Genomic DNA, 27,962 nt, shown 5'->3' with positions numbered 1-27,962 from the left:
TGAGGAGCGAACATAAATTTATTCACAGTGGGGGAGATTTATCAAACATGTTGTAAAGTGAGACTGGCTCAGTTGCCCCTAGTAACCAACCAGATTCCACTTTTCATTCCTTACAGACTCTTTGGAAAATGAAAGCTGGAATCTGATTAGTTGCTAGGGGCAACTGAGCCAGTTCTACTTTACACCATGTTTAATAAATCTCCCCTAGTATTCGTAAATGTTCACAGTGGTAGTAAGTCAGTGTAGGGAGGGAGAGCTGACCGAGTAGGGCTTAGAGCGTTGAGAAATTGTCAGTGTAGGGAGGGTGACAGAATCCAGCTATTTAGCACTATAAGGATTCATTTCTTAACCCTGTAGTGACCAGGCATCCATCATAGTCCATCCTGTCCATTATCTTTAGGCTATGTTCACACAACGTAAACATCCGGCCGTTCCGTAACCCCGGCCGGGTCATGGAACAGCCGGTCTCTGCCCGGATCATCGTGGCTAGTATGATCTGTCCGGCCGCAGATATGATCCGGATGATCTGTCCGGCCGCAGAGCTCTGATGGGGGCGCATCAGCGTGCGCCCGCATAAGAGTTTTCCCCTGCACACTATGGAGCGAGCGGCCGGAGCCGCTCGCTTCATAGTGTGAACTGACAGGGTTTCCTACGGCCGCAATTGATTGAATTGCGGCTGCAGAAAACTGACATGTCAGTTATTTGCGGCCCCATACGGAGCGCATACAATGTGTATACGCTCCGGCCGGGATCCCATTAAAAGTAAGGCATTGTTCCACTGCACCAACGGCCTTACTTTTACGTAATGTGAACATAGCCTTACAATGTATTTGAGTTCTTGGAGGCAAAAAAAGGGGACATCTTGACTTGCTGAGCTGACTGTATGCTGCAGCCTAGCAATCCTTTGCGCTTATTGCGTGTTGCATATATGCACATCATTGCATACATGTACACGGGCGAATAAAAGATAAGCTAATGCTTTGCACCTCGTAATTGTTCCGCTATGACGTATTTTACGCTTTGCAACTGATAATCCGAAACGTACACTTCTACTGTATGTTCGTTATTTGTTCATTTTTTTAACGTTCGTTTTCGGGATCCGAACAAAACATCAGGATGTTCGCTCATCACTAGTCAGGAACCTGTCCAGAGCAGGTACAGAACTTACGTAGTGGGAACATAGCCTTATAAGGTATAATCCTCAAACTTCATGACCTGTTTAAATGAAAATAACCTGAGTAGGGATGGTCCGAACCCTCGGAAATGATTCCCGCTGTCTGCCCGCTCTGTGGATCGGGCGGATCCAGCGGGAGGACCGCCTGGAAAACTGTGATCCAGCCATAGCCATAGGCTGTATCCCAGTTTTCCAGGCGTTCCTCCCGCTGTATCCGCCCGCTGCACGGAGGGGGCAGACAGCGGGAATTATTGCCGAGCGTTCAGGTTCATACGAACCCGAACCTCGGCAGGTTCGGACCATCCCTAAACCTGAGCTCTTATGCTTAAATGGTTATCAAACTGTTTTTTTTTTTCCAATTTCTTTTGAGCAAATCATAGCTGAGCTTTCAGTATTATCACTGTGTGTATCATTATAGCATTTATATTATTGTTATTCCTTACTATGCCTTAACCATGCAATGAAATTGCACCCGCTCGCCTTAGTAGACCTACAAGTAGAGTACAGCATATACCTTAGATTAAGAAGTGTAGGTTATGATGACCATATGGCTGTACACTATAATTTTTTTCCACTACCCTCATAAAACATCTGACAATTTCTTACAGGGTTCTGCACTCTGCTCTTCAGCGTACCTTAAATGGTCTTTTTTTTTATTTTTTATAAAAACTCAAGTGGTTGTATCATTAACGGAGATGGACCTATCATATAAGTCATTCTTTCATGTCAATTTCAGTGAAGTAATGGCTTACCCATAAACGCGTTGTACATTTTTTATTCTTTGAACCGGCTGCTGATTATCTCTTGCTGAGAAAATGTTAAACAGTTATCGACTGAACTAAAACAGTAGGAGTAATTGGTGCAAAAATCTAAATAAAATCTACTCACTGGAGTAAACATTACATATTCCTCATAGTCTAGAAAATATTATAAAAACATTGACTAGTATAAAACCAAATTATAAAAAAACATTGGCCTAGAAATGTCCATCAATGGTACTTATGTGTATGAAAAGCCTATTGCCCTCCTAATTGGAAATAAAAAAAAAAAAAAAAAAAAGAGAAGAAAATGTGAATTTGGGGTAGACTCTTATATGGGCATCTTTCTCCAAGGTAAACCACAATCCATATACTGTATTGGGGGTACTGAATAAGAGACCCCCATCGAGCAACATATATTTTTTTCAATAACTACTCTTTAAACAAAATGGCAATCTGGATTTCCTATTCTAAAGGCTAGGGTTACACTTTGTGGCTATGTTTACGTGAAAAAAAGAGAAAAGTTGGCGGCTTTTTTATTTTAAAAAAACACCCGTTATTGCCAAAATTGAATTGACGTCAATGCAATTTATTTATCAGTTGTTCACACACAGTTTTTTTTTTACCATCCTTTCATAATTTTTACTATTAACCCCTTAGCGACCCATGATGTATCTGATACATCATGGTGCCGCGCGGGGTGTTCAGAGAGGGGTCCCGCCGGGACCCCGCTGTGAACAGCGCTGATCCCGGCTGACATGTGCAGTGCCTCTATTAGTCGGCGCAGGTCCCGTTGCCGTGCCGGCTAATTAAGCCTCTAAGTGCAGCTGACAAACCTGACAGCTGCACTTAGAGGCTTTGATCCGTGCATCCCTGGTGTCTAGTGGGACGGATCTCCATTCTTCTGGCCTGGCCGACACTCAGCGTCAGAATGACGCTGATCCCGGCTCGGCAATAGATTGCTATGGCCTGCAGCAGGCCATAGCAATCTATGACCGATCTAATCGATCTTTGCTGTGTATATACACAGCATTGATCTCTATAAGAGATCAGTGCTGTGTATATACAAGTCCCGCAGGGGGACTTCTAGTTACAGTAAAAATAAAAGTAAAAATGTTTTTTTATTAATAAAAAATCCCCTCCCCTATTAAAAGTCCAAATCACCCCCTTTTACCATTTTATAAATATAAATAAACAAATAAATAAACATATTTAGTATCGCCGCGTGCGTAATCGCCCGAACTATTAATTACATTCCTGATCTTGCACGGTAAACGGCATCAGCGCAAAAAAATTCCAAAGTGCAAAATTGCGCATTTTTGGTCGCATCAAATCCAGAAAAAATGTAATAAACGATCAAAAAGTCGTATATGTGCAATCAAGGTACCGATAGAAAGAACACATCATGGCGCAAAAAATGACACCTCACACAGCCCCATAGACCAAAGGATAAAAGCGCTATAAGCCTGGGAATGGAGCGATTTTAAGGAACATATATTTGTTAACAATGGTTTGAATTTTTTACAAGCCCTCTGATAATATAAAAGTTATACATGTTATGTATCGTTGTAATCATAACGACTTGAGGAACATGCATAACAAGTCAGTTTTACCATAGGGAGAACGGCGTAAATTCAAAACTCCCCAAAATCAAAACAAATTCCTTTTTTTTTCAATTTGACAGCGCAAATGATTTTTTTCCGGTTTCGCAGCATATGTTATGGAAAAATACAATTGGTTTCGCAAAAAATAAGTGCTAATAAACGTCTCTAGGTGAAAAAATGCAAGCGCTATGGACTTTTAAACATAAAGTGGAAAAAGCAAAAGTGCAAAAACGAAAATTGGCTTTGACCTTAAGGGGTTAAATTCAATGGACTTTTCAATTAAAGACACACCCAAAGGCCAATTAGTCCACCTAATGGTGCCTTTACACAGACAGATTTATCTGACAGATCTTTGAAGCCAAAACCAGGAACAGACTATAAACAGGGATCAGGTCATAAAGGAAAGACTGGGATATATCCTCTTTTCAAATCCATTCCTGGCTTTGGCTTCCAAAATCTGTCAGATAAATCTTTCTGTGTAAACGCACCCTAAACTAGAATAATATACTAACAGCCGTCATTGCACTGACAGGCAGGCAAGACTGCTAAATGATGTCCTTCACTTTAGATTGAAATTGATGGACATAATTTTAAACGGAGTTGAGAGGATTTTCACACATCCCTATGCATGTCAATCATCTCCGTAGGACACGCCGACAGGCAGAGAGCTGCGACTAGTCACTGGTGGCTTCCCGCCCAGATCACTAGTTGTCGCCGCTCTCCCGGCCTTGTGCACCGGAATAAAACACAGTTTCCCTGATATGAAGATAACCTGGCAGACGCAGCTGGTATGGTAGAGGAGTTACTATGGGTGAGATGTGCAGCCATTTCTGTGTTTTCCAGGCTTGTGCACATAGTAGATCTAAACTGTGCAGCTGGCAGCCATATCATCACATTCCCCTTAAAGGGGCGTTTAAATTTGCAGGAACAAATGTAGTGATAGATTAGATACAAAAACTACATAAAAAAAAACTTACTTGAACATTTCTCATATTTTATCCTACACTGCTCTATTATATCTTGGTTGGTCAAATGTAGCGCAGTATGCTTCCACTTATCTCAGTGTGAAGGCAAAGGAACACATTAACCCCTTAAGGTCAAAGCCTATTTTCGTTTTTGCGCTTTTGCTTATTCCATTTTAAGTTTAAAAGTCCATAGCGCTTGCATTTTTTCACCTAGAGACGTATATGAGCACTTATTTTTTGCGAAACCAATTGTACTTTGCAATGACAGGCATTTTTCCATAACATATGCTGCGAAACCGGAAAAAAATAATTTGCGCTGTCAAATAGAAAAAAAAATGAATTTGTTTTGATTTCGGGGAGTTTTGCATTTACGCCGTCCGTCCTATGGTAAAACTGACTTGTTATGCATGTTCCTCAAGTCATTACGATTACTATGATATATAACATGTATAACTTTTATTGTATCTGATGGCTTGTAAAAATTTCAAACCATTGTTAACAAATATACGTTCCTTAAAATCGCTCCATTCCCAGGCTTATAGCGCTTTTATCCTTTGGTCTATGGGGCTGTGTCAGGTGTCAGTTTTTGCGCCATGATGTGTTCTTTCTATCGGTACCTTGATTGCGCATATACGACTTTTTGATCGTTTTTTATTACATTTTTTCTGGATTTGATGCGACCAAAAATGCGCAATTTTGCACTTTGGAATTTTTTTGCGCTGACGCCGTTTACCGTGCGAGATCAGGAATGTGATTAATTAATAGTTCGGGCGATTACGCAAGCGGCGATAGCAAATATGTTTATTTATTTATTTACTTTTATTTATAACCTGGGACAAGGGGGGTGATTCAGACTTTTATTAGGGGAGGGGGCTTTTTATTAATAATGACACTTTTTTTTACTTTTTTTTTTTACTGTAACTAGAAGCCCCCCTGGGGGACTTGTATATAGACAGCACTGATCTCTCATAGAGATCAATGCTGTGTATATACACAGCAAAGATCGATTAGATTGGTCATAGATTACTATGGCCTGCTGCAGGCCATAGCAATCTATTGCCGAGCCGGGATCAGCGTCATTCCGACGCTGAGGCCCGGCAAGGGCAGAAGAACGGATCTCCCCCCCCGCGATCGCATCGCGGGGGGGGGAGATCCGTCCCACTAGACACCAGGGACGTGCGGCGCAGTGCCTCTAAGTGCAGCTGTCAGGTTTGACAGCTGCACTTAGAGGCTTAATTAGCCGGCGCGGCAACGGGACCCGTGCCGGCTAATAGAGGCACTGCCCGGCTGCACGTGTCAGCCGGGATCAGCGCCGTTCAGAGCGCGGTCCCGGCGGGACCCCGCTCTGAACACCCCGAGCGGCACCATGACGTATCAGATACATCATGGGTCGCTAAGGGGTTAAGCGGCTCAAACTTGTTGGATTTTTGTCCAACCCCATACCTAGACATGAGATAAAATATAACACCTGCATAAACCTTAAGGTCTAAAGTGTGAAAACTATAAAGATACAGTATATCTTTATCTCGCCCACGTACAGCTGCCTACTTTGTAAACAGTGCAGTGTTTTTTTTGTTATTTAGAGATTTTGATTATTTTTTAACACTATGGGGGAGATTTATTAAACATGGTGTAAAGTGAAACTGGCTCAGTTGCCCCCGGCAACCAATCAGATTCCACCTTTCATTCCTCACAGACTCTTTGGAAAATGAATGTTTCACCATGTTTCGAGACTCACTGGGGGAGATTTATCAAACACGGTGTAAAGTGAAACTGCCTCAGTTGCCCCTAGCAACCAATCAGATTCCACCTTTCATTTTCCAAAGAGTCTGTGAGGAATGAAAGGTGGAATCTGATTGGTTGCTAGGGGCAACTGAGCCAGTTTGACTTTACACCATGTTTGATAAATCTCCCCCAATATCTGCACAAAAATTACCAGGGTAGGGGAGCAGGTTCAAGTGTCACTGGTATAGACCACCCTATCAGGTAGCAGAAATGCTGGACTAATCAGGTGGCCTGAGATTTCTGAAAATATAATGGAGGGATATTGAAACTGGTGTCTTGCTCCCAGTAGATGGCTGTGATAGTTTTAGGTTTTGCTCTACTCAACTATTGTCCCATATTGTACTGTTACTGTGTTTCCCTGACGTCGGGCTTGTTCCCTGGCCTTGGCTTTGTTTAGTGATTTTGTACTTTGCTACTGACAGTGCAGTACATTAGGGGCAGTACGTCAGGTAGGCAGAAACAATGGGGTTCACTAGGGAAGACACTGGGTGCTAGGTAGGGATCGCTGTACCCCCCCTTGAAGTCACAGTAAGGAGGCCATAACTTGATCTTTGGTGTAGCCTTTGGTACTCAGATCATATACTAATAGTGTTAGAATGTAAGCCAGCTGCTGTATGAGTTGACTTGTTGAGTACGCTATACTACAGCTACTCTAGCTTCCTGCACCATACCCATAGATTATTAGTCTTAAAGGAGAAGTCCAGCCATTTTTAATATACAGCAGCCAGCAGGGACAGGGAAGAATTTGATAATGAGTAGGAAGTTACCTCTCCCTGTGCCCCCAGTGAGCAGTGGGACTGACCTTAGGACCCCTGCCAGAAGACATGTTCCCCTGAGTTGTGATGATGTCCCGCATCAGTGACTAACTGGCTAAGTGGCCAGTCTATCATCGTAACGTTTGCAGCGCCAAGATCCCGAAGCCTGGCGGGGACGCCAAGGCCGATCCCGACGTTCACCGTGGGCACAAAGAGAGGTAAGTTCCTGCTAGTTATCAAATTCCCCCCTGCCGGCTGCCAGATTTTAAAAATAGTACATAAGAAAATGTGTTCATGGTTAATCTGAAGAAAGGGCGGAAAAAGTACTGACAATTTTCAATGAAGAATCCTTTAACCAGCAGTAATCGCTCTACAAGTTATTTCATATAATCGTTGTTATCTTAACTAAAGGCGACCGTTCCCCTTTAAGCTGCATGAAACACTTCTGCGGAGAATCAGAACCACAAAGCATATCTTATACAGCATCTCTCGTGTAGCATACTGCAGCAGTGGATCAGGAGGAACAACTCTCAGCGTCAGAAAAACCTAGCTTAATATCAATAAAAGCATCATACATCGTCTAGTATATTGGTTCCAATATTGTCAGCAGTGCTTTGCTGAATCGCTGCAGACTTATTTGTCTTTCGAGTTGTACATACAAAAGTCAATGAAAATGTGATTTGCAAACGCCCTTCTGGTTTTTAGAACATTTCATTTCCAACTCCAGAGAGGAATTGAAAAGCAGACTTAGCATAATGTTGGTATTCTGTGAAGCACATCAGCGGCTAGAGGTTGACTTAACAAGTAGGGGGAAGCAGTCTGCGCCTTGAGATTTCTAAATAGAAGGGTGTAAGCGCGTTTGCATTCTGCTGTCATTTTACAAGCAATTGGAAACTTTAAAACAAGTTACTGTTTATTAGTACTTGGCGAGAATTAAAAACTGCATTATAAAGTAAATTATACATTAGAAATGTATGAAGGCGGTGCAGAAAGAGCTACCAGCGCTGGCTCAAGAGAATAGTAAGCTTTCTGGAATCTACATGACACAGTTTTTCTTTAATAATTCATAAATAGTGAGCACTTGAGATAATAGTTTCCTCCTGTCTGTTACCATTACCTGCCATTTTACACGATTGATATACAGAAGCTGCGAAAGAATCCAGTGCACATCAATGGGAAATTCCATTGACATGTCGGTAAATAAAATTGCTATAAACTTTACAGTCTGATGTCATACTTTGTCAAAGATAACGAGGCCGCTATGGTTGAAAGTAACTACTTTGCTCACCACTGATTCATAATCATATCTTCTATTTTCTGAAAAACTGTTTGTTTTAAAATAAACATGATATATGGCGCCCACAAAAAAATAAGGAAAAAAGATGTTCCAGGTAAAATCTCCTCGAAAGACAAGGGGGCACTGCCTCCGCCTGGAGAAAAAAAAGTTTCAGTCTCCAGAGGCGAGAAGCCTTCTTTACCATAAGAACAGTGAATCTGTGGAATAGTCTACCCCAGGATCTGGTCACAACAAAAACAGTAGAGGGCTTCAAAACCGGCCTAGACAAGTTCTTAGACCAAAATAACATAAATACATATGTGTAGAGCCTAAATACTAAATCCCTGGATTGACGTCCTATCACAGGAATTGTGTTTGTGTTATGTGTCTTCATGGATACAGACTACAAACAAACCTGTGTAGTCTGATTCTAAGTCAGGGGGTTACTTTCTCATTCCATCCTTCAAACAAATAGAAAGCAGTAAAATATAACAGCAGGATCAGACTATATGTAGTATTTGTGACCATAAGGACATATTTTAGGCAAAGAACACCATACAGAAACATATAATATACCATGTATGCGTTATAAAAAAACAGACAAATATATTCAATAAATAGGCAATGTTTTATCTCATGTCTTGACAACATGTATATTTCTTTTAAAACATTACATACAGTATATATGAGGCAGATATCCCCTACTTTCATTACCTAATGTCATTTGTCATATACCAAATTTATAGCTCAATCTTGCCTGTGGACTTATGACCTACATAGAACTACACTATAATGTTTTCCAATTAACATTTGTAGTTACCAGTAATTAAAGAGTTAATGCCTATGTGTTATCTATGCAACCTGATATATGCGGACATCTTGTTTTCCAATGGCGACATGTGTCTCCTTTATCGGGTCATCTCATTAATAGATAATTTGTGGAGATGTAATGTTCCTTAACCACTGATCACTCACTGCTGAGCAGGTAGAAGGAAAAGATACACTGATCAGCCATGGTGTTAACACAATTTGTCTTATATTGTGTTATGTTGTGTGTGAGATAACAGTTTTGGTCACATAACAGAAATGAAATTTGACAGTGTCATATAGGAAACATGCAACATATTTGATCAAAGAGAGCAGCCTAGTAGATTTATCCATGAGTATGAAAAGGTCATATATGAATTACTCTTCTTGTGACTCTTAATTAAGATTTAACAGGGCATTTGATCACCTTCAAGATATGACCGAAGAGCCATATATTGGTAGAATACCAGAAAACTGTTTTAGGACACGTTCACACATGGTATAGTTTCATTAAACAACGGCCGTTGTTTAATGACAGCAGCCGATCTCTTAAATTAATATGGAATCCCGGCCGGAGTGTATACACACTAAAAAAAACTCTGGCGGGGATTCCATGCGGCCGCACGAAAAACTCCATGAATAGCGGCCGCACAAAATTGACTGTGCAGACAATGTAAAGCGCGGCTCCGGCCACACTTTACATTGTCTACTATGGCTAATTGGAATGCAGGCACACCCAAACGTGCCTGTATTACAATTTAAAAAAAAGTGATGTTCATCCAGTCGGTACTGCAGTACCGGCCATGGTAAACTTCACTGTCACAGAACGGCCGCTGTTATACAGCATCTGAACATGGCCTTACTCTAAAGCTGTAATTAAGTAGGTATGGTATAGAGTGTTGGGTATTAAAATTTTTTGTACTCAAGCCATGAGAGACAAATGGTTCTGAAGTTAGGGTGAGTGTGTGTGATAAATATCTCCAATCTGCATTGTGATGGGTGGAAGGGGTTTGATGGTATGGCTGACTGGATCGAGGTCAATACTGCCAAGTGGGTGTTAAGAATTGTGCATTTGATGTTATGTGCCAAGATAAAAGAACATTGGTGCTACTTATTTTTAATTTGCATTCATCATTTGTAAACCCTTCGTCATAACCAGTCAAAAACTTTATTTAAATACGGAGCTTCATAGTATAAAAGCTTGGTCTGGTAGGCCAAAACCAACCCTTTTGTCTGGTCAGGTATTTAGTAGAGATGAGGGAATCTCAAGCACATTCGGGTTTGTCTGAAACCTAGCATACGGCCTTTGCTGGTGGCTAAAGAAGTTGGATGGAGCCCCAGGGAGACCTGGAAAACATGGATACAGTCTATGGCCTATGGCTGTATCCATGTAGGGCTGCATCCAGCTTCTTCAGCCACCGGTAAGGAAATTCCGCATATTTAGATTTGGATGAACCCAAGAGAGCTCAAGGTTTAATAATCTCTAGTATTTAGACCATGGGTCTCCAACTGCGGCCTTCCAGCTGTTGCAAAACCCCAATTCCCATCATGCCTGGACAGCTAAAGCTTTGGATTTGGCTGTCCAGGCATGATGGGAAATATAATATTGCAACAGCTGGAGAGCCGCAGTTTGGAGACCCATGGTTTAGACTATAGCCTAGATCTCTGAACAAATTTAAGAAATCCTAACGACTAAAAAATTAAATCCGGCAAGGATAGTGGGATGGTCGGCCCACAAAACCTGATAATGTCATGTTGTATCTAGCACCAATTCATAGGCAGCAGATCCTTTAATGCCATAATGCTTTATAAATCATGAGATAAAAATGAATACCATCATTGTTTTACTGCATTAGTAGTTGTTCTCTAGTGTATAAAATGTGCAGTACTTTATTAGTGATTTATTATTTGACTTTGCAAGCCTTGCACAGCCTGGGAATGAATATAATTTACACAAAGTAGGGGCTTATGCACATGGTTATATTACGGCTCAGTAATAAGTTCTAAGAAATCTGACACTCATGTATTAGGCCATACTGTACTTCTGTATGCTCCCATATTCTATGATTTATGTCACAGTACATAGTGCATAGTATGGTGCACATAGAATATTGAAGGCCTATTGTTTTTTAAACTACTTGGTCTTTGTATGTCACTGTACAAGCTTTATACACAGTGGTATTCCAAATTGCAAATATTCAGCATGCGAGAGTGAACTGTGATAGTTATTAAATTATAGAGCACTTCAAAAAGTTTGAATATATTTATCTATTTTAACATGTATCACTGATCTGGAAGATAGATAGCAGTATACATATACCATGTGCATGGCCAGACTGCTTTACTCATCCATAAACAGCATGGCCCCCTCCTGGGCCTGATTTACCATGATTTACGCCAGAAATTTCGGGAGTAGTTGTGTGCCTCTTGGGGGCAGGGCCTAATGGAAGACCGATGAATGAGTATGCCGGTTTTCATAAATGTCTCCCTATGTGTGCAGCTGATTATTGCTTATAAGAGGTCCTGTATGTTACCCTAGATGCCTCTCTCAGTAGTGAGTGCAAAAACAGAAAAATCAGCTTACCATGGAAGAATGCAAATAAGCTGCAGTTTTCAGAAGTGGAACATGGAGGGCAGTGGAGGCATTGGTTTCTTATCCATCAGTAGTGTGTCAGGCTGGATGGTCACTACAGTACGAAAATTAACTTCACCTTTAGCTGTCACCTTTCCTGGGTCTGAACAATGGCTCCCAATAATCTGTTACCCCTCGGACCTATAGAAGGGGTAGATCATGATGACTAGCAAGTCGCAAGAAAAACATTAATACAGCCTATGGCTATGTTCAGACTGCGTAAGAGACCGGCCGTTCTGTGAAAAGATCACCCCGGCCTTTGCAGTTGCAGAGTTCTGATGCGGACGCATCAGTACGCGCCCGCATCAGAACTCCCCACAGCGCATTATGGAGCGTGCGGCCGGAGCCACTTGCTCCATAGTGTATACTGACTGGGTTTTCAGCTGCCGCTATTCCGCTATTCACTGGATAGCGGACACAGAAAACTGACATGTCAGTTTTCTACGGCGCCGCAAGAGGTCCCGGACGGAGTGTATACTATGTGCCGACTGCAACAATGGCCGTAATTTTACGAAAAGATAAGTTGTGTGAACATAGCCTATGGCTGTATCCATGTTTTCCTGGACTCCCTAGGACTGCATCCAACTTCTTGAGCCACTGATATTTAAATGCCGAACAACCGGACTCTAGCATGTTCGAGTTGCGCTCATCTCTGAAAGTCATACATGCATTGATCGATATCAAAATATTAATATCAAAATGAACACAAATTAAATGATAATTCATAAGTAAATGACTAGATCTGCAGATAATGGTTTAAGTAATGATTAGAGATCAGCATGCTCGAGTCGTTCCGAAACCGAACATTCGGTATTTGATTAGCGGTGGCTGCTGAACTTGGATAAAGCTCTAAGGTTGTCTGGAAAACATGGATACAGCCAATGACTATATCCATGATTTCCACATAGCCTTAGGGCTTTATCCAACTTCAGCAGCCACCGCTAATCAAATGCCGAAAGTTCGGGTTGGGATTGACTCGAGCATGCTCCAGGTTCGCTCATCTCTAGTAATGATTAAATTTGAGAATAAAGGAGAACCATAATGATGACAAAGACAACACCTGACTAACTTCCTTGATGTTTTCCAATATCTTCCCTAACCTGTACTGACAAGAATACTAAGCTAGTCTCATCTGTAATATCCCTGCAATAGCCCTAGAGCAAAGAAGCAAGCAGACGGCACTAGAACTGAGAAAAACTCAACTCAAGCAAAATGCTGAAAGTTTCCAGAGAAACACATTAGGCACGGTTCAATGATTTTCAAATACTAAAATTAGGATTACATGAACAGGGAACAAGTAATAGACAAGCAACTGAAGTCAAAAACATGGAATTAAGATGAACCAAGGACAGATACAGGCAAAATGTATTGTTTACTCTGCAGAGCCAGGACCTGAATCCTTTTAAGAGTGGGTTATCATGTATCAGAATTGCACAAATTGCAAGATCCACTGCGATCCCTGCAGAGGTTTGAATAGGTTTATATACTCGCAGAAGAATTTTCATTCCATTGCGAGTATGTAAAGTACCATCCCCCTTAACCCGCCATGTCCCGGTAAATACTTTATCATTCCGCACTTCGTCTTCTTCTGTGGCTCCCGGCATCCTGACATCTTGCTCAGCCAATCAGCGCACTGTCCCACCATAGCCACTAATTGGCTCAGCAAGATGTTAGGATGCCAGAAACCACAGAAGCAGGCGAAGTGCGGACTGGTAAAGTATTTACCGGACCGTGGCGGGTTAAGGGGATGAAGATTCTAAACCTATGTGAACATGCACTCCCAGTTCTTTTTCTTTATTTGTCAATGTTGGGTATATTACTTGTATGACTACATTCTATACCTCCGTTGCCTTATGTTTAGTACACATGAAATGGTTCTTTTTTACTGTTGAGTGAGCCCTGAAATGCTTGAGTCTTCGTTACTCAAGTCAAGCAGTTTTCAATGTTTGAGTGCTCAACTCGAGTAACAAACTTGAGTCATTGAATCAATGGCATACTCAGGTGTCCCCTGCTTTGCAGAGTCGAGTGTGCCTGGTTCACTTATTGCATATTTTCTATTCTAATTTTTGCATATTTCATCCCTCGAAATATATAAAAAATAGAATTAGCATTGTAAATAGTTTCGGAGCTCCTGGCATCATTATGAATGATGATGCTGAGAGCGAGAGCACTGAAGCTGTTTAAATATTCCCTAATGTACTCATAGGTAGAAATGAGCGAATAGTGACATATTCGATAATTCGAAATTCGATTCGAATAGCTCCCGATATTTGTATATTTAAATGAATATCAAATCCCATAATAGTCTATGGGAGAAAAATAATTGGGACCTGGAAATCAATATTCGACCTCTAGGAGGTCACCAAGTGCAGAATGAAACTTCAGGAAATGATGCCAACACCTCTGGAATGCATATAGGAAAGCAGGGGACGCATGCCTGACTGCATCTAACACTAGTGATGAGTGAACATCCCAATTCTCCCAAGTGTACGCCATAGATTCACAAACAAATTATGAAGTAAAGTAGAAGCGTACCTTTTGTTCTAGCAGTACGCACTTGTGTACGTATCAAGTCAGGTGCAGTGTAAAATATGTAATAACGAAAATGAATGATAACTACAAATCAGTAGTAGCAAGAGAACAGCTAATATCCCACGCTCACAGTATACAGCCGTATACCGGATATATAACTAGTTTTAAAAAAAATAAAATTAAAAGGGCTGATCAACACCTTTACAGGACGCAGACTGCGCAAATCAGTAGTAGCAAGATAACAGGTATCATCCCACACTCACAGTATACAGACATCAGTAGATGTCTGAACACACTGCCTGTCTCACAACAGCTTCTAAGTCTCTGGTTTTTATACTTTTAGTCCTAACAAGGGATTTTGGGGGTCCCTCCTTACCTAACTTCATCTAAAAGCTTTCTCTCCCTGGTATACAGTCTGTCCCTCTCTAGCTCCAACCAGCAAGTGACACAAATCTGAAATCACTATTCTTTTATTCAGGAGGTGACGTAGTTTAGTCAGCCAATCACAGTTAGAGTTTTTTTTTAAAGTCCTGCCTATTCCTTGTGCCTATCCCTCCCCATGCATATTTATTGGCTGGAAAAAAGCACCAGGGTGGGTTTGGAGGGCGAATCAAATTTTTACTGCTTTGGCGTTCAAATATTCGAACGCATTCTAATAGCTCAAATAGCGTACTATTCGATCGATTAGTATTCGCTCATTACTACTGATATGGTATGTAAAAAAACACCCCCAGAACCCTGAGCACCAAAAGTTTCTCCGTTGAGCACCCCAATGCTGAGCATGCTCGCTCAACACTAGTTCTCTAATTTTAAGAATGAAAACCTACATGACATCCCACATTCTCCCTGGACGTGTAAGGTTTCCATTCATGTCCATGGAAAGGACAGTCAATAGCAAAACAGTTATAATAATAATAATATAACAACACATAGGCTGTCACAATAAGCCTAAAACCATCTGTACAGGCTATTAATGAGATAGATAAAATATGAAATGATCTTTATGGTGCTTGAAATATAGAATATTGTCGATTCTGCTAAATTATTATTATTATTTTTCTGCAGAGATAGTTGTAGGGTGAAAAAAAAAATCTCTATGCCGTTTTGTGGGGAGAGCCAAAGCCTTTCGATTGAATTAATGCATCAATAACCCCATAGACATTAATGGAGTGCTATTCACTGAACTTAGAACCATTCCATTAAAATGTCATTTCTTGGTCCAGAACCCTGAAATCTCCCTCATTTGTGTCTTTAGACCATGACAGCATTATATTATCCTAGAAAATGCTAGAATGGGTTTATTAAAGTGTAATTGAATCTTTATGTTGTGATAAGAAGTCCATCTATATTTTAATTAGTTTACGTGTTCGCAACGAAAACCATCCCGTCGGATGCATCTAAAATTAGCAAGAAAACAAGATATTGGGAATCAGCAGAATTATTGGCAATTGGGATTTCGCTGTATTAGCGTTTTTCACACATTATCAATATTTCAGCCATCATTGGAAAACAGTTTCTGAACTCTCCTGGTCGGAAATAAATAAAAATGATACTCCTTCGTAATCAATTCCTTTATGGGGAAGCTGTAAAATAATCCATCTTTCAGATACCGCTTCTTTTCTTTTATGTTCCAGTAAATTAAATCTTACACTCAAGGACTTGAGATTCATGTTTTTCCTGATTTCTTTCTCAGACACCATTTTGAGTTACCGTGAGGACATTTTGTTCTCTTAATCCCCCTTGAAGAATGAAATTAAATACAAGAGATAGGTTAGATATTTCAGTAGGAAAAAATCACATTCCCAGTGGCCTGCACTATAAAAGTTCATTGAGGGTATGAAATATAGGTCAGGGGTTAACGTCTAAATGTACAAACTTGATATGTCCAGTTTGGGCAATTTATTCTGCACCACCCTCTAAAGGCTAAACATGACCAGTAAATACTTTTTCATGATTTGTGGTTCTCCTGAAGTGTCTCTACTTGGTAAGTGAAGCATAAACCCTTTGCTATTTTCCCTGGCTCATTGCAATAGATGGATTCTTGTTGCCTGTCTCCTGCAGTAGGAGTTTTGCACACTATGGAAACCACGCGGATAACTTGCTGTGGATTCAGTGTACGCTCCGGCTTGAACATCTGGCCATCCCGTAGGCTTTATTCTAGGCTTAGGCGGATTCCGCCGTCTGCCCAAATAATTGACATGTCAATTCTTTGGGCGGATGGTAAAATCTGCCTGACCGTAGAATGAAGCCTATGGGACCAGCACAACTCCAAGCAGTAGCGTGTGTGCGAACGACGGAATCCGCTTTCCATGCAATTTCTGTATTGTGCAAGGGCCCTTCAAGGGGGAAAACTGGAAGCTGAGAATAGAATCGCTCAGCCAAGTGCTTCTTCCAGCTTCTCCTAACAATATGTGGGGGTTTCAACACCCAAACATTGACCAATCAGACCCTTTTTCATGTCTCTAGTATGTGTCAAAAGTGTTAAACTTCCAGTTAGATTAGCAGAATTATAAATGAGAAACAAAAGCTGGAGATGCACTGCTCTAAACATTCAGAATATATGTAAATAACAATAAAAGAAGTGGGTGCACAGAGCCCGCATACCAAACAGAATACTGAACCCAAAAACACTAGTAAGTATGCAAATAGGGGCAATGGCACACCAATATAGAAAGGATGAATATCTTTATTTAGCAAATCACAAGATATAAAGGAAAAAACACTTGAAAAAAGTTAAAAACACTTAAAAAACATAACAGGAGACCATGATTGTAGTCATGTACTCAGAGCCAATAGTGGAGAGTAATCTACTCCAGATACAAGTCTCTAACCCCCTCCAACACCAATATGTAAATCCCTGTTAACCACAGGATAGTCGATCTCAAAAAAGCACATATACAAGAAAAGCGCACACATATGAAAAAGATAAAAAGTAAAAAACAATGATGAGAAATGTGTGACAAGCACAACAAAACAAAAAGAGGACTACCATGCGACACCTGGATGCAATAAAGTGCAAGAGATCAACACAAAATGTGTGGACAAAACAGGGGGGGGGGGGGGGGAAGAGGCAAGTAACCAGTAACTATGGCTCAATGATGTCCCACGCGTTCCGTCCTGCTCCCAGGACTTCCTCAGGGATGAATTATAAATGTAAACTAAAGCCCGTATTCCACAGCACGATTTTCAGGGGGAAGTGAGCACCAACCTGTCAGTTCGTTGCTCGCTTCCCCCCATTCTACACTCACTGCCTGTGCTAATATACACACAGACATAGAGGAGACAGCAGCAGGAGGAGCCGCCTGAATGATCCTTAGATTGCACGGGCTGCCCATTGAAGTCAGTGGCGTCCTGCTGCCATCACTCCTATTATGCAGAGCTACAAGCATCAGAACATCCCTCACATAATTATGATTTTTTTAGCATATTGAAAGACCAAGATCTGCCGACATTATGCATGTTGCCTGATCATTGCCTTTCAATTTGCTCTGCTACACTAATGATTATTGGCCAAAACGGTTGGTAACTGGCCAAGTGAGGTCAAAAATAGTTTAGTGTGAAAGGGCAACTGTCTTAAACACATAGGGAGGCATTTATTAAGTCCGGCGTTTTTTACGCCGGACTTAAAAATGCCCCCGCAGCTCCAGCGGTACGGGGATTTATGTAGAGGCGGACTGCCTGTACATAAATCCTGTGCGCGCCGGTGCGCACCGCCGAAAACCTACGCCAGCTGAGGACTGGAGTAGGTTTTCAGCGTACATTTGGGCGGAACGGATGATAAATCGCGCGGACTCTGAGTCCGCGCCCTCCGTTCCGCCCACTTCCCGCCTACTTCCCGCCCCCTTTCCGCCCCCCGGCGTACTCGGCGGAAAGTGCCGATTTGCGATTATTTTATTCGCAAATCGGCCATTTGCGTATAAAATAATACGCAAATCGGCACTTTCCGCCAAAAATCATCCGTCCGCCGGATGATAAATGTGGCCCTTAGGGATTCAGTATCCTGACTCTGTATACTGACAGCAACTGAAAAATTGTTGGTTGCACTCTAAAATGTACTTCCAATATTGTGACTATAGTGCAGCACTGTCCATAATAGCAACTTCTCTAAATCACTTTCTTTTTAATTTGTTGCCGGATTACCTTTACTGAGCACCTGTTTTCCCTGCTCCCTGTTGCTTTTAATTCTGCAATAGTTCATGGAGCTTCCTGCTCTCTCTCTACAGCACCTGACTCCACAGCACCTTACAAGCAGCGGGAATCGGGGAGATGGTTAGAACAGACGCTCAGTAAAAGATAAGGTAGCTGTAAATCCAAAATAAAAGTGATCTTGCTTTATAAAAGTGCCCGCAGTTTTGGAGTTACAGGTATTATCGTGATTCAAATTAAAGGAGAAGTCCGGCCATTTTTTAAAATCTGGCATCGGCAGGGACATTGGGGAGTTTGATCAGGAGATTGAACTCACCTCTCCCTGTGCCCGCGATGAGCAGCGGGACCAGCCTCGGGACCGCCGCAGAAAGGCATCTTCCCCCGAGTTATGATGTCACTACTCAGTGGGAAAATGCCTGTCCCGAATGGTGGACTGGCCTTAAGCCAAACTGAGTAGCCAACATGACTGAGTAGCAGTCCATAAGCTAGCTTGTAACGTGTCAGCGCCAAAGATCCCAGAGCCTGGAAGGGGTTCCCGAGGCCAATCCTGCTGCTCACTGCAGGCATGGGGAGAGGTAAGTTCATAGTCCTGATCAAAACTCCCCCCACCGGCTGTCTGATTCTAAATGTGGCCGAACTTCTCCTTTAACATCTCTTTTGGATTGAGGAAAGAGTTATTAAATAACATTCATTACATTGTTGCATTGCATTACATACGTTGTCAGTAAACAGTCATACTATAAGAAGGGTTGAACGCCATTGACCAGTGTTTACTATTACGTCTCTGATTCCGCTTCAGCACAAAATGCGTTAAAGCAATTTATTTGTTCTTGCTGCAACATTTTCGCCAAACCTATTCCACATCAAAACCCAGCAGGAAACTTCTGTGTACTCTTAACATCCAACCTATCTCCTCCTTTCTTCCTTTTTATCGACAAAGGATTTTAAATGTCCTGATTAGCAGCGCGTTTTTTAATTTGGCTTCCGTATTCAAAGAGTCTCTGCAGATCGGAGATTAAGACATTTTGAGATTAAGACATTTTGAGATGAAACAGGGGAAGGCTTTGCTCCAGAATGACTCATCTGGAAATTAATTCCACACAAGTTGACAAGCAGTAATTGTTGCTCGGAGTTTGTATCTTCTCATAGGCCCATTAGTGGGATGTTGACAGGAACTTTAAATTGAACTCATTAGTGCTTATCATAGTGGCTCCCATATATTAATGAGCATTCAGCATTAATCTTTGCCTTTGTTTATGCATATGCAATGTACCTTAGAAGTTGATCTATTTTTATACCTATGATTAAAAAAAAAAAAATGGTCTCATGCTGAAAAAAATAAAAAGTCTACAAAAAGAAAACAGCGGCAGGTGTATAAAAAAATAAAGTGCATTCTGATTCTATTTTTGGACATTCTGAAAAAAATAAAAGTGACCCGAAATGCAATAGCTGTCAATGTCCAAAGTGTTTTAACCCTCAATTCACCACTACTGTGGTATGTTATGGAATCAATGGTAGAGGCCCGGCAATGATTGATCACCAGGGTCCTGCTGTAGATTCAATATCAGAGAAACCTCTGATCCAGGGCTTTAACCCTTTACGTACCATGCCCCATATTGATGATGATATCTAAGGAGGCTTGACAGAGGTAGGGACTACCTCAACAATCTTACAGCACCTGAATGCAGAAGAGTTCTAATGGCAGCCAGGAGGCTGAGAAAGCTTCCTTTGTCTGCCAGTAACCTGCCCTGAGACATTACCTAACGGATTGTCTGACAGCCAATAATGTTTTGGAATATTGTTTATTTACCAATATCATACCAATGGTCAAACAATCACAGCTTCATGTTTCCTAGTGGAGCCAAAGAAAAGTAAAATTCTGAAAACATGGTCACTTTCCAGAAACAACACCATTGTCCTCAGTTTGGGTGAATGGAGGTTTTGTATCCCCATTCCATTGAAGTAAGTAAATTGTAATACCACACACAATCTGAGGACAGGGTGGTGCTGTTTTGGGGAAGAAAGAAGCAATGTTTTTTTTTCCAATCCTGAATAACTGGTTTAATTAAAAAGAAAAAAAAATAATAATAATAACAACTCACCCCAAAACAAACAAATAAAACCATGTTTCTTCATGCCCCTCAAGTCCTTATCCTTCTTTTACTGAAAAATCTTCTAGGCTGGTTTATTACCAGATTAAAAAACCTGCAATTCGTACAGGCCTAATTTTTCTGCTCAATTGTGACATGTTTAAAAAAATTGTCATGGCTCACACAGGCACACTACGGAAATCACACGGATAACTTCCGGCGGATTCCTTGAATGAGTGAATTGGTGAATTTGAGTGTGGGCACGAATGCGCCTACATCCCAATTCAACAGAAATGAAGTTGATCCAGCGGGTACTGCAGTACCGGCTGGGATGAACTTCACCGACACCGGCCGTTCTGTGACATCGAATTATAGTGTCTTATAACGTGTGAACTCGGCCTTATCGTGTATTACTGTAATGTAACACTTATATGTGGGCTTGCTTATTTGTTTTGTATGTTTAATATAGAGAAACGTAATAAAAACGTTTGCAAAAAACAAATGCAGGGAATGTTACGCGGGACCATGGGCTGTCATGTTGGATGTAAATGCAGATACTCTTACATTTGAAAGGAGCTGTCCAACTAGAAATGCTCTTTATAAAAGAGAATATATAAGATATATACCCATAATGAAACCCTGCAATACATTTTATGTAGTAATTTACCTGAATAGGCAAAATGGTGGTATAGGGTCTGCCTGTGAACAAGCCAATCATTCTTGCAGCTGACAAAAGGACTGTGGGAACTGCTGACTCGGGTGAATGAGTATATAGTAATTTTCTTTCATGTAATATTTTAAATGCAAGTTTCAGAATCTTGGCCTGGAACCCCATAGACTTTGAGTAACAATAAGTGATTAGGTATAAAAATAGAATACAGTAACACAATATCACAAAGAAAAATCTTTCACAAAAAAAATTCTGATACAACCAATGAAGATTCCTCCAAATCACTTGCGCAATACACCCAGGGTTATAGCTGTATACCTAAGTCTTAAATAGACAGATGGTCCATACAAAGTTAAGTCTGTATGTCATTAAAAGCCCATTCGGAGCATGACGTTAACCCTTTCATGCTCTGAACTGACCATCTGCGTACCATTTGTAACTTTTGACTTGACATAACATTTGCTTAAGTCGATATCATCTCCGCGCTGTAAACAGCATCCAGTATACCAGAACGACATATATTACAAAAATTGTCTGGCATACATATCATTATACAAATTGTTATTGACGCAGTCAGCAGACTCGGGAAAAAAAAAAATCAAGGTTACTGTACAGACAGGCACTACATTTTCATTAATGTAAAAAACCCTGTGACAGTTGATAGATAGGCTATGTGATTTTCCAATGGATTGTCAAATGCATCAATATCAGACACATATCATCCTTCTTTCTGTTTCTTATTAATGTGACATTTATACTAGGCTTACTGTTGCGGAATGTAGGCACAGATTAAATGAACATAACTGCGTTAGGGCGATAGAGTAAAAACTTCATATTAGACAAAATGTCCCTTTCAAACCCCCTATTAGAGAATTTAAACTAACTGAAAGTTCTGCACTTGGGACTCTCATCTATCAGGTACGAAGAATAGCTTCTGTGAGTGCTGTGCACAGTGTGGCAATAGTTATTGTAAAAGTAAATGGCTGTTATAAATGTTATTGTCTACTGCTGATCAGTCTCCGATTTCTTACTGGCAATAAGTGACCTGAACATTTTAAGTGAGAGAACATTTGGTGTGTACATAACATGGAAACTGACAGATCTGTGAGTTTACTCGTATAGTGGCAAATGGTGCTAAGTATTATGGTAGGGTAAAGGTATAGAGGGTAAAAAGCAATAGGGACCTCTATTTAGAAACAAAGACAACCAATGTAGTAATAATAGCAAGACCTACAGTACAGCAAGCTCCATCTAAGCATTCTGGTCCCCTCCAGATCCTAGAGGTGGTCGGGGAGGCCAGAACAGCGGGTGAGTTCAAAAATTTGTCTGACTCCCTTTGACTATAACCCCTAGAGTTATGTTGTTTACATAACACCTGGAGTAACATAGGTGGAGGAGGACGTTGGGCTATGTCATTTGCACTACTCAGGGGCGTAACTAGAAATGGCTGGGCCCCATAGCAAACTTTTGATTGGGCCCCTCCCGACTGACCACAAATTACATCATGTGTAGTCATAACTTTTAACATTTGACTGTAAGTGCTCATCAGGAGCACTTGCAGTTAAAGGGATATTTGCAGCACCCTGAAGGCCACCAGGTGCTGCAAATTATGACTTCTCTTTTTTTGCTTCCTTACCAGTTTCAGATACTTCAGATAGGCTTCATGGAGCCCTTTTAAATGTGCCCTTCTAATTACTAGCCTTCCCTTCGGAGATGCTCATGTAAACAGTGCCCCTGGCCAGCCGTCTCTGCACTCTGTGATGCCACTAAACCACCCAGAGGTCAAGTTGCTGGTGACCTCACTGTGATTAACCCTCCCGGCATCACAGAGTGCTGTGATTATTGAACATCTATTTTACCTAACCGGATAACCCCTTTAATACATGCATGGAATAAGTGTGTTACTCTTTGAGAATCTGACATTAAATACCCTAATAAAGCATAGAAAAAGTGTTTGTTCAGATCAGACAACATCTTTAAAAAAAACTAAAAAGACTAAAACTAAAATTTGCGATTGACCGCTATATGAGACAAATGTATGTGGTTAATTAATCTGAGCCATTGTTTCCTACAGCACTTATTAGGCGCATGTTCCTTCCCCTTTATTTATTATCTCTTTTTGTGCCATGCTAGGTTACATTTTTTTTTTTAAATGTATTACATTTCAGTTGCAGTCTAGACCAGCTTATATGTGCTACAAGCTTAAATGCAAGTTTTTCCTTTTTCACATATAGTCGCATGCATAGGCAAGTCACATGTACAAATAAAAATAGCTAGTGGCTAAGGAGGCATATACAATAATGGTAAACAAGCACTAAAATGCTCAAGTGGGGTAACAAACCCCATTGAAATCAATGGGAGACTTAAGCCTATAAGCGCAGAGCGGAGGATGCCTGGTTTATCTTCATCCTCCTGAATACACAGAGATGTGCAGATTGGGAAGACTATGGTGGAGATCCCGGGACATCCTCCTGGCTGCTGCCCAGCACCTCTGCCAGTGATGGTGATAATCAGTAAGGGGGGGGGGGGGGGGCGTCAGTGGAGGGGGAGTCACAGAGAGAGAGAGAGCTCACCTGTCCGGTTCTAGCCTGTAGATGGTTCTTATCCCGGGCAGAGAAATACAAGGGGAGAACGGAGCAAATACTATTTAGGTATAAAAACCCAACCCCCTTGGACTTACTATGTATATTAATTGTAGATTTCTTAACAACTCTTGTAGATTAGTTGGAATTGTACCTTATTTCTATTGTATAGTGACTGTTACATTTTCATTTTTTACATTAAAATTCATGCCCGCCACCATCAGGATCCATATTTTCATGTCTTTAAGAACTTAATGGAAGCCTTCCTACTGATATTTTCCATATTTTATGTTTTAATGGAGAAAAGATGACATTTTCTTTATGTTTTCTGAGGGCTTTTACTGAACACCCTGTCTGTAAAAACAAAATGTAAAAAAAAAAAAATAGTGCAGAACACATAATTGCAAGTAAGCTGTTTTAGTCTATTAAGCATTTGAAAGTGAATGGTAAATGGAGTCCCTTAGACACATTTCTAGATAGTTCACTTCATGTCATCTACTTCAGGGGCTAGAGCTGCTATCTGTAAAATCTGAAAGAAATGAATATTTATTACCATATTTTTTTGTAACTCTTTCCAGGGGTTGTCTCATTAAGACAACCATTTTCCATACACCCCATTACGGCAGGTACAGATTCTACTGAGGGCTCGTACAGACTTTCATCATTTATAAAGCAGCTTAACGAGACATACCATAGGTATTTGCCTCTGTTTGTTTCTATTATGTTTAGTATATTGATGTGAAAAATGGAGGTAATAAATCTTAAGTCGGCAGGGAAAACAACAACGCAGGACATATAAATGCTCAGCCCACTTAAGGCGCCCATATACCTTAGACCAGGGAGTCAAACTTGCGGCCCTCCAGCTATTGCAAATTTACCATTTCCATTATGCCTGAACAGCTAAAGCCAAATCGCAGTTTTGCAACAGCTGGAGGGCTGCAGTTAACACCTATGCCTTAGACCATGGGTCTCCAAACTGAAGCACTCCAGCTGTGGTAAAACCAAAATTCCCATCATGCCTGGATAGCTAAAGCTTTGGATTTGGCTGTCCAGGCATGATGGGAAATGTAGTATTGCAACAGCTGGAATGCAGCAGTTTGGAGACCCATGCCTTAACTTGGCCAAACTTTTACCAGATTTATCAGTTCAAACCAAACCTTTTCAGGTCTATCAGTTCACTTGAAGAAAGATGGCACTCACCGGACTTCTTACTTGCAAAATATTAACTTTATTCCGTGACACATGGGGTCATGGACGCTGACAAGAATGGCCAGAGGAGGCACGCTGCACATGCGTGCAAAATGGCTGCAGTCATTCTTGTCAGTGTCTATAACCCCATGTTTCATGGAATAAAGTTAATCTTTTGCAAGTAAGAAGTCACCTTTCTTCAAGTGAACTGTTTGACTGACTATTACTACTGTTGGTGAGTAACGCCGGTCACACGTGTCGCCAGTGAACGGATAAGAGTCGAGGAACTGCAGGGGGGGGGGGGGGGACTGCTCGGGTGATCGCTAGATCGTCTGGGACATAGAGGATAGCGGCGGTCTGCTGCCACTGCTCCTATTACACGGGGCGATGGCGGCAGATCGCTGCTATCTAGGTAGTTTGTTGAAAAACAACAGTTGTCTTCTATTACACGGGACGATTATTGGCTGTAACGTCCGATATCGGCCAAATACGGCCAGTAATCATTTTGTGTTATTAACACAATTCATGGCCAAAAGCGAATTCTCGGTCATACCTTATGTTCTGAGGACAGTGCCAATGTCCCAATAGGTGTAGTCATTTAAAGTACTAGCTTTGTACTACATGCATCTAAGTTCCAAAACTTTGTATTGTCTATGTTTAACAAGTCATTTTATTTTTGAGAAATAAGTACCTTTCCTATAAAAAAAACCTTTCCTATAAACAGCATGTAATTTGTCTGCACCGCCTCTTTCCGTTCTTTTTTCTATATATGTGAACATTCAGCTATATATTCGAGCCATTTTTTGTTCCGTCCCTATAACAATGATAGAACAATAATTTTCTTGTGACATGAATTGAAAACATAAGTGACAATTCACTTTTCAAGTGGCCTGGTAAATGGGTATATTCATTGCAAGCCTAGCACAGCTACTGCTAACTGCTTAATACCATTGTTCTATATGTGTCTTTTTACATGTCTGGCTGGTTAATGATTTAATGGGTGTTATTTCGACAATGCCGGGAACCTCATGGATATGATTCTTTTTCACCGCTGCACAAAAGACTTCTTCCTTCTCTGTACAACCATGCAGGCTATTAATTAGTGGAGCTTTGTGGAGGTACTGTGTAATTTGCTTTAATTACACCTATGTTTATTGTGTTTTAGGATGAAAGACGAACTATAATTAATTTTGTAGAGTTTCACTTCACCATCCAGTGTGAATATTTCCTGCAAAATACTTTACTAGTCAAACTTTTTATAATGCAAAACTCAAATAATTTTCATGTTGCAGTGTATATTTATTAATGTATATACTTAAGTGTAGACTGTAAACCCACTCATAAGAGATGCCAATTTCACAGTGGAAGTAGGTGGTGTAAAGTATGAATGTATGTGTTGCTTAAATGGCACAAATTGTGTTGAATTGTGTTGACAGATTTAAAGTGTCACTGTCATTTAAAAAAAAAAATTGACATGTCAAAATTTTTCTTTGGTCCGGGTATGAGTGTTCAGTGATTGCGAGACCCTACTCGTTTTTACTATAGGCACAATTCTTAACACTCATACTTGGACCGATGAAAACTTTTGACATGTCTCTATGACATACCAAGTAGCAGAGTCCAACAGCACTAATATAGTAGAGTTCTGGTCAGTGGTAGTCCACACGGTAGCACGCCAGGGGGTCAGCAATCCCAATAGCTGGCCTTTGAAACATCAATAGTAGGCAAAGTCTGGCAGCATCCCAAATAGAGTTCAAAGCTTTATTGGCACATCCGGTACATGTAGTGACGTTTTGATCAAGCAGTCTTTATCAAGACAGCTTGGTTAAAAAGTTGCTACATGTACCTGATATGCCAATAAAGCTTTAAACTCTTTTAGGGTTGCTGTCGGATTTTACCTACTCTTGATGCCTCTATGAAATGTCAAAAGTTTTTTCAAACAATAGTTACACTCTAACAGTATTTTGTCCCATTTAGCACCCCAAAACGTCCTTCTAACATTTCAGATTTAAAGCATAGCTTCTACTTTACAAAACTTTTAAAATATTAGAGAGACATGTGAAAAATTTGGATCAGTTGGCCTCTGAAAGTTCAGGCCCCGACCAATCACTGAAATGAGTAGGGAGAGAAGTGAGTGGTTGAGTGCTTCTCTTCCTGCTCCCTGTTGGTGTGACTGAGGCAGTCTTATAGAATTACATTGGGAGTCTTATAGACTTACATTGGTAAGGAATCCTATAATGTGCCATTTTTAATGCTAAAGCATGCCCATACTGTGTATTAGATACTACCAGAGATTACTAGACATTTTTAATACTCCAGGATGCCCAGTAAGTAGAGATGAGCGAACCTGGAGCATGCTCGAGTCCATCCGAACCCGAACTTTCGGCATTTGATTAGCGGTGGCTGCTGAACTTTGATAAAGCCCTAAGGCTATGTGGAAAACATGGATATAGTCATTGGCTGTATCCATGATTTCCAGACAACCTTAGAGCTTTATCCAAGTTCAGCAGCCACCGCTTATCAAATGCCAATCGTTCGGGTTCGGATGGACTTGAACCCGAACCCGGTTCGCTCATCTCTACTAGTGACACACTTTGTATTATGTATTAAATACTACCGTAGAGATTTTTAAGACAAAAATTTTTATTTAATGACATACTCGAAAAAATACAAGGAAGTCTTCGAAAAATTTGTGTCCATTCTATATTATAGAAGTATTCTCCTACACAATACATTTCCATGTACCTATCATTTCCCAAACATGATACTGCACTGTGGTGATGGCATCTAAGCATCAACAATATATATTTTATAAAGTATATAGAACTATATCTCTACCTCTCTTACCCTTGAGTCTCTGGAAAGCGCAATCAGTAAAAATTCTGACAGGCTTTGTATTTCTTCTCCTTCGAAAAAAGACATTGTTATCTGTACAACGGTATCCAAGGTAGAACAGCTTGTCTTATCTCATGACCATGCATCAAAACTCTATCCACAA

The 27,962-nt window shown here is 40.8% G+C and overlaps 1 protein-coding gene across 1 annotated transcript in view; it reads left to right on the top strand.

Moving 5' to 3' along the window:
• The window catches only part of TAFA3 (TAFA chemokine like family member 3), a 287,624-nt gene that overhangs the window by 138,301 nt on the left and 121,361 nt on the right, over window positions 1-27,962 (top strand). The window lies entirely within an intron of this gene.

The sequence above is a fragment of the Dendropsophus ebraccatus genome, chromosome 11 (assembly GCF_027789765.1).
Source record: "Dendropsophus ebraccatus isolate aDenEbr1 chromosome 11, aDenEbr1.pat, whole genome shotgun sequence".
NCBI lineage: Eukaryota > Metazoa > Chordata > Amphibia > Anura > Hylidae > Dendropsophus > Dendropsophus ebraccatus.
Note: the sequence above shows the minus strand (reverse complement) of the source record. Positions and strands in the feature narration are given on the sequence as shown.